The sequence below is a fragment of the Drosophila novamexicana genome, unplaced genomic scaffold (assembly GCF_003285875.2).
Source record: "Drosophila novamexicana strain 15010-1031.04,08,12 unplaced genomic scaffold, DnovRS2.1 tig00000485-arrow-pilon, whole genome shotgun sequence".
Classification (NCBI taxonomy): domain Eukaryota; kingdom Metazoa; phylum Arthropoda; class Insecta; order Diptera; family Drosophilidae; genus Drosophila; species Drosophila novamexicana.
Window position 1 is genome coordinate 2,290,854 of NW_020824808.1, and position 8,455 is coordinate 2,299,308.

General features: G+C 40.4%; 1 long non-coding RNA gene across 1 annotated transcript; it reads left to right on the top strand.

The window, feature by feature from the left end:
- Positions 1-951: 951 nt before the first annotated feature.
- On the top strand, positions 952-3,382 carry LOC115761240. The gene is made up of 3 exons (XR_004017733.1): positions 952-1,003; positions 1,062-1,143; positions 2,918-3,382. It is a non-coding gene; the product is annotated as an uncharacterized LOC115761240 (long non-coding RNA).
- Positions 3,383-8,455: the final 5,073 nt, after the last annotated feature.

The window sequence follows — 8,455 nt, forward strand, 5'->3', positions numbered from 1 at the left end:
TTGGGTGAATGAGAGGGGGCATGCCACTAATGCGTCAACTGCGCATCTTTTGGCCTGCCGCAAGTGACCAAAATCCAATCAGTCAACGGCTTCTGATGACGGCTGACAAAAACCAATCAACTAAGTGTCCAGTGTCCAAGAATTAGCATAAGAAAGCGCAGTCCAAATGCAGACATGAAAACCGTTTAGTTCCTAATGAAATTTTACACCCGAAGGGCGCTCGTTAAACGGCCACGTCAGCGGTCCATTTGCACGGTATTTGCCTCTGTTTTACAGCCATGCGCACCCTTACCCCTGCGCATTGTCGACGCACCGTGCCACACGACCTGCCACTTGTCTGGCAAGTTTGACTTAAGTGCAGTTTTAACCGAGGCGCCTGTCTGGATACGCTTTTTGCATCCCGCTCGGCAACTCGCTGTTTGTTTGGCCCGACGAACGTGTTAACTGCAGGTGTTTGGCATTTGAGTTACGTGCGCATGCAACAAATTGCATGCCCCGCATTCAGTTTACATTGCCACCCACTGTAATTAAATGTCAGCAGCTGATGCGCGATTCCACGGCTTAGCCCCAGGTTGTGGGCCATACCAGATGCATTCATGCTCTGAGAGGTTTGCGCGTCACATAATCCCCAAGTAATCTGACGGATTACAGCAATGAGCTCTGCACAATGGCCAATGGTCTAATGGCCACTAAACTCATTGAAACAATTCACAGCTCAATCAAACGACTCAAGCGGTGGGCATCAAATAGGCTGAGTGAATCACTTGAATTGAAATGAATTTACGTGCCGCTAATCAGTTGAGTACATTCGAAAGGGAATTGATTTAGTTTCTGGGCATATAACCCATCTATAAAACCGATTATCAATCATCTTACTTAATTATGCCTTAATTTATTTAATACACTCTCAATAAACTTGATTGAAGCTGAAAATTATATTGTAAAATTATTGTAACATTTTAATTATTTAACCTACAAGCTGACAAGATTTTGGTTTAGATTGGTAAGCGATATCTGACTTGGTATTATTATATAACAACCATAACTCTACATTTACCTAGCATGTGAAGAATGTCTTGGGTAAAGCCAGGCCGCCAGGTGCTTCGGACGGGCTTTACCTCTAGTCGCTCACTTAAACTGCTGGTGAGTCGATTGATTTGCTCCTCAATGATATCCTGTTTCAGATACTAGTGAAGTAAGTAAGTAATATGTCTTTAGGAGTTTAGGTAGACAGGTTCGGATCTGGTCCTAGTTTATATGGATGTGGAAGATATTTAAATAGATAGATAGGTAATAGTCGTAATATAGACAACCGTTAAACTGCAAAGAGAAAAACAAAATTTTTCAATATCGCTTTAGTATGCGATTCTCATGAATTCAAATAACACTTTACACGCTTTGGCCCTCTGCAACTAGGTATTATATTAACAGTTGGCATTGAAATGAAACACATTGAATATTCACTGATATTCTGCAAATCACTTTCGAATCGATTCCACCGAGATCTCTGTAATTGAGATATACGAGAATAAATTTACTTTCAGCGAGTACTTTGGCAATAATTACATTTCAATAAATCAATTAGCTAAAGTCCAATGGAATCCTCTAAGCGTCTGTCCCACTTTTCGCCCTGCAATAGCAAATGTGTAAGGGGGGGAGTCATGGATTATGTGCCTGTTACCAAATGCTTGGGAGTATAAAACAATTAAAAGGCCACACGAGCGCGACGGCTGCTCGGCAACAAATGAGCAAACATACAGGTTATCCTTGTGTCCAAATGTCCTGGCAACTCGCTCGACGTCTGCTTCAATGGAACGTGACGCTGCAACTGGACTCATAATGCAGTCGTCACCTGGCCGGGACGGACTGGGTCCCTTGTTGGACAGCGACTAAATGCAATCGGTTTGAGTGCCTTGATATATTAGCGAATGCTGCATTTTGAGCGGGGCATGGGCTGGAGGGCTGCTCCAACCCCAATCCTGCACCCACTGCCGAAATGTTGGGTCTAAAGAGCAGCTAAGCCATGTGAATCGTTAGGCAGCTCATTTGGCAGCCGCACACGTTCCGTAGCTGAAGAGGTTGGTTTCAGTCTCAACTGCGTTTCAAATTGAAGTCGAAGCTAGTTAAGAAATAACACAGCAAATGTCATCAGCATAAGTAAAACAACGTCAGAAAGGAGCAGGTGTGGGGGAGGGGGGTGTATTGGTGATGAGGGGTGGGCGTGGCAGCTGGCAGGAGTCAGCCAACACCTGAGGTGCACTTATGGCATGGCATTAGCATTCCTTACAGCCAGTCGGAAGATAACAAAAACACGCACAACAATTGCAGTCGAGACTGGAACAGCACACACACCCACACATACATGCACACACGCACACTCATACACACACTCATATGGCAGCTTGTTTTGCGTCGGAAGGCTTCAGCGATTTTATGGCAGCACTTGGAGCCGATGCCGCTGTCGTTGGGGGCGCTGGAAATAAACACATTTTCAAGCTCAATGCCGGCGAAAAGCGCAACACCAACAACAACAGCGGCAAGTGTCAAATGTGGAGAGTGCACGACTAGAAGATACCCTGTACTCAGCTCGAAATTGCCGTGACAAGCAATTGCATTGCCTTCGTTTACGTATATTACATACATACACACAAAACATCACACACATAGAGAGTAAGAGAGGTACACGCACACACACACACACTCTTGCAAACGCACAACTTACACACAATCATACGCACAGACACACATACATACTTACCTGCTCACACACTGACACACGTACACACACAATCTCATATGCACACCGCATGCTGCACCGCTGTGCTTCTTCTTCTTCTTATCTTCATCCACAAATTATAGAAGATACATTCTCAAATAACTGCATGATTTATTAATGGATTGTTAATAACATTTTCAGATCTTAAATATGGCAGCCTGGAGAGTTATAAGTATATACCAAGATCGATTTCAGTAGGAGGATCTATCGATAATTTCAATAACGGTTTCAAGTGGAGCAGCTATCAATAACAATAACAACAATAATACTTAAATTAATAATAATAATAATAATTGACACGTAATTTTCGATTTAATAACATTTCAATAATATTTAAAGTACTCTGTAACTTAATTGTGCAGCATACCCTTTAATTGGCATTTGCATTGGCTATATATACCCTATAACAAAGGCAGAGACGAGAACAAAGCCAAACAGAAATAGAAATGGAAAAGAACTGGCCTCGTCTGCGCCCGGCTATTGGGATTGGAACTGGGTCTCGGTCTCTGCCGCCTGCCAAACGGACACATAATGAAGTTTCGCAATCTCGTTGACTGTGCGAATGGGCAGACGCCATGTCTGCCCGTGACGTCTAACTGTAGGAGTGGCTGCGTAGGTGAACAGAGGGCGGGTGGGAGGAATGGGGGGCAGCGGAGCCGACCATGGCTGCCGGCTCAAGTGTGATTACATGGCCATGTTCGCTGGCGTCGAGTGTTTGTGGCATAATATTATTGTTTCTGTGCTCGCGTGTGAAATCAAACTCAATGCAATGCCAAAAGGATTAAATGGATACAGCGACTAGCATGACGTTGCGCATACGCTACGTATGTGGCCCACACACACACACACACACACACACATTCACACACACGCGCACTGGTCCAAACCGAAACCCCCGCCCCACTATGCCCCGCCGTGCAGTTTGCGGGTCACAGTCGGGCAGCTCTGCAGCCCGCATCGACAGCTTGTAAGTGTAAACAGATACATAAGCTGGTGAAAGTTTCGACTTGTTTCGGTTCGAGGGACTCGGCAAATGCGCTGCAAAAATTAAAAGAATGTTTTCGATTTGATGAAGAAGTCTTTTAAAGAGCTTTAGTTATAATAAAAAAAATCATAAATAAGACCCAGGCCAATCAAAAATCTTGTATTTATATATCTCTTCATATTATTAATAATATTATTTTAAAATGGAGAGTGGATCGAACCCCTGTCTAAATAATTGTTTTGATTTAGCCCAAGACTGTGACAAGTTCTATTTGTTTCTTTTTGCTGGCCTATAAATCATGAACTTAACTATAATTTAAAACAAACTTTTAATTCGTGAAGTTAATAAATACGTCTATGTATTTACAGTTGAGGAATTTGTAACTTTAAATCAACCATGATACAACAATAATTTGTTAATCTAAAATAGCAGGCCACAAGAATGTTATGAAAATCAACTGCAAAGTACTCACTTTACCTTGATATAACAATACTTTGTTAATATAAAGAACCAGTTAAGTACTCTCTTTTTGGAGCACTTGTAACTATAAAATACCAACTCATTTCAAATATAGTTTAATTTTTTCTGTGGGAAAATATTTAGGTATGATATACTAAGCTGTTTTTTAAAGAAGAATTGAGCATTTGTAACTATAAAAAATATAATTTTGCTAGTTACAAAAATATTTTAATATTGTAAAATTATAATATTAAAGAACGGTTGGCAGTTTGTAAGCGTAACTCAAATTTGAGCATTTGTAACTATAAAATACAATATTTTTCTGATGTAAAAATACTTTGTTTATAAAATACTTTTCGGTAAAAAGTAAGAATTATAAATATTTATTATAAATATAAACAAAGCCAAGTATGTAAAGATAAACCTGAGCATATGTTGTTGTATATTTTTGGATTATTTATATGCCCGTTTTTTCTTTCCCTTCTTCAGAGTATTACAGTGGCATGCCAATAGGCTGTTCTCTATTAGCTCGATTTTGTAGGGGTCACATGCTGTTGCAACAAGCCGTTGCACGTTGTCGAGACGTTATCTCAGTTTCCCAAAGGGCAGGCCAGCCGCACGCAGATCGTTGAAGGATATGCTGGGACAGAGGGGGTTAGGCGGAGTTGCAACAAGACGCAAACAATAGCAACAACAGCAACAACAACAACAACTTTGAACTTGAAGTACCGTACAGTTATTTGACTTTTAACTTTTATTGCTTTATGTAGTTTAGATAAACGTTTGTGGCATGCCATAAATACGCAACAGCATATTCAAGAATTCTCAGAAGCCAAAACAATGCCAAAAGGGATCCGCAGTTGTTGTCCAAAGTTGGCAGAAAAATACAACAACAAAAAACTTACGACAGTCGTCGGATGATGTCCTTCGATGATAGACAATCAGTAAACAGACGGCAGGCAGGCGGGCAGGCAGAGAGTGTAAGGTGCGGCGAGGGGCGGGAAGTAGAGGTAGGTCTGCTTTATGTCTGATTTATGTGGCAAGTGTAACAAGCTTTTGCCACTTGCCACTTGACTTTGCGGCAAAGTTTCCCGTGTCCGTCTGCTGTTGCCGGTTTCGGCTTTCAGTTCAATTTTCGCTTTAATTTCGCGCTGCATAAAAAGCTCAAAGTTATTATTTGAGTATTTTTTTTTTTGTCAAAAACTTTAAACAGTGAAAGTTTTTCAATTAATTTCACACGCAGCTCACTTAACTGATGCATCTAATTACATGAGCAGGTGTCTGGCAACGGGGCTGGTATTGGGCTGGGGGCAGGGGTTGGGCTTGGCGTTAATGTGTCTGTGGCAGCCATCATTATCGACGGCAACAGCATCAGCGTTGCCTGCAAAAGGCAAACAAACAGCTGTTGCAGCCGCAAAGTATGCAACATATTCTCCGATTTAGTTAAGCAAAGGGGCAGATGGTGCTTTGACGCGAGGAAGTAACACATAAATAAACAAGCGCGAAAAAGTGTTGTGGCAAGCCAAGCCCAACTTCCGTCTCCCACCGCGTAGCTGTAGAACTCGAAATGCGGGTCTCAGTTGCACGCATTTGTTAACCCCAAATAAACAGGCTTCAAAAATACAAATTAGACATATCAAAATGGTCGAATTAATTTGTGTAACTCCTACACAAGTGAGCTTAGATAGAAGATACGAGAGGATATCGCCGGCACGCCGAAGATTAAATACCCTTGCAGATGTTTGGGTTGCAGATATGTCGGAGTAGTGAAGGTCGTAAGTGCAGAGTTTAATGCAAATATCTTGGGAAACAGAATACAAGAAGTGGGATCTCGATAAGATTGGGCTCACATATAAGCAGCATAGTGATACATTTTCGATCGATCGTTTCTATGAAAACGATAGCTTTAAAGACTAGTTCGCATACGAACATAAAGAATATAAACTTTATGGATTCGGAGATGTCTCCTTCTATGCGCTACACATATCATGACAGAATTATATGTTGTATATGTATACCAAGTAAGAATGCTGAACAATAAAATGTTTTGGCTCATGCTTTGAATTATTAAATTCATAAATATTGATCGATAGGCTCCACGAGCCGAATGTCAGTATGACAGATTCCAATAGTAATTCCCAAAATGTGTATATACAGAACCGCAAGGCTCCAGCTTTAAGAATGAGGTGTTTTGGAGGAGGTAGCCAAAAAGTGAAAGATTCCTTATCTGTGGTAATATACAAGAGCCTAAAAACCAAATTTGAAATAGTAACGATTTGTCAGATATTAAGTTATTGTCTGAAGAATCGGTTTTTGCTAGCATGCTGCTTTAAAATCTATAGCTAAAATGCTTATTCATAGACTTTGACTAACAGTTCCTTAGGCTAATCTGATTAGCTAAATATTTTCTACTTTTCCTGAGTCCGAATATCAAAAGTTGTATGATATTTTGATTTCACTAAAGTGCATCTTTGTTTAACTCTTTAACTTAAGTTCAGATACGCAAACTATATCTGACAATGGTGGGCCTTTAGTTTATTTGAACTTATCAACGGACGGACGGACGGACGGACAGACAGACGGACGGCTAGATCGACTCGGCTATTGATGCTGATCAAGAATATATATACTTTAACCCATTTTTAATGGGTTCAGGGTATAAAAAAAAGAAATGTGAGAATCGTCAACTTTTAAAAAATAAAGGACTTCCTAAGCTTGTCTGACCGCAGAGCATGGTAGGTTTGTTGCATGTTTTCATTTTTGGCAGTTTACGAAAATTCTCTTTAATGCAACTCGCGTGTTTTTCAATCGGCAAAGGCAGACAACACACGCACACACATTCGTACACACACTTTGCAGACATCGAGTCAAACACCTGCGAAATTGAATGTGAAAATGCCTTTGTGTGTTTTGCGTTCAAAACTTATTTCCACAACTACGAGTACCCGATAGATATATATATATATATATAGATGAAAACAACCGAATCCAAAAATAGTTGGCATAACAATTTCTGCGCCAAAAAGATGTTTGCCGCACAAAGGCTTGGCATTTCAGCCGAGTGAAGGCTGCAATTGTTAGCAGCTGGTCAGCAAAAAAAATATGAATAAAAATAAATAAAATAAAAATACAAATAAATTAAGATAAGCCCAATGTTAAGGTTAAAGCTGCGCAGTAAATTGTATTAAAAACAAAAATGAAGAAAAAAGGCTGTGGCTAAATTTAAATTAATCAAAACTTTGCTCATCAGCTCGCAGCCCAGATATGAGCTGCACATATATTTATAAATGTTGTTGTTCTTGTTGTTGTTGTTATTTAACACATATCGTTGCTGTGGCTGTCAGTTGTTTTTGTTGTTGCTGTTGTTGTCGTTGTTGGCTTTTTACTTCGTCATAAAGCGTCAAAAGTCAGAGACAGCCAACGACGCGTCGAACAATCTCAAAGTTGAATTGAGTTTCGTCTGCAACGCGAACTGTGAAGCTCTGCAGAGCTACGGAGTTTACCAGGGCTTGTCCCAGTATCAACTCATTTCGTCTGGCTGTTTGTTTATCATGTACAGGGTATTCCCATTGGCGCTGCTGCTGCGGCTGCTTGGCATTCCCCTCTGGCAATATGCGCCAGCCGTTTGACGATAATGAAAGATTTGCCAAACCAGAAACCAAATGCTACACAATGAATCACACACTCGTATTATATGCACAACTATATATGTCTATATATATATATAATGTATTTATACACGTTCATTTGGAAAAGAAGAGTACATTGGTTTTTTCCCACTTGTAGTTCGCGATTTGTTGTTTGGAATTTTTTCTCGGATTTTTTGCTTAAAATTGTAGATATAACTTTTTCACTCAGTTCTCGCCTGTGAAAATGTTAAATCTGTCCATACCTTCTTAATCTCCACGTCTATTTGACGTACAGCCATGTTTTAACTATTTTTTTTTTCAATTTGTCCACACTTGCAGGCAGATTTGTGCACATCCGCCTGTTAGCCTACATCTCCATCACAAGGTAACTACAGTCAAAATTTAGGCTTCCTAGCTCTTAGGGGTTGGGCTGTGCGTTGATCGCCAATCAGTCCGTCAGTCAATCAAGCAGTCAGTCAATCAGTCCGTCAGTCAATCAATCAGTCAGTCAAGCATTCAGTCAGTCAAGCATTCAGTCAGCCAGTCAGTCAGACAATCAGGGCACATGTAAATCTATAGTATATATATAATCTATTCAAATCAGCA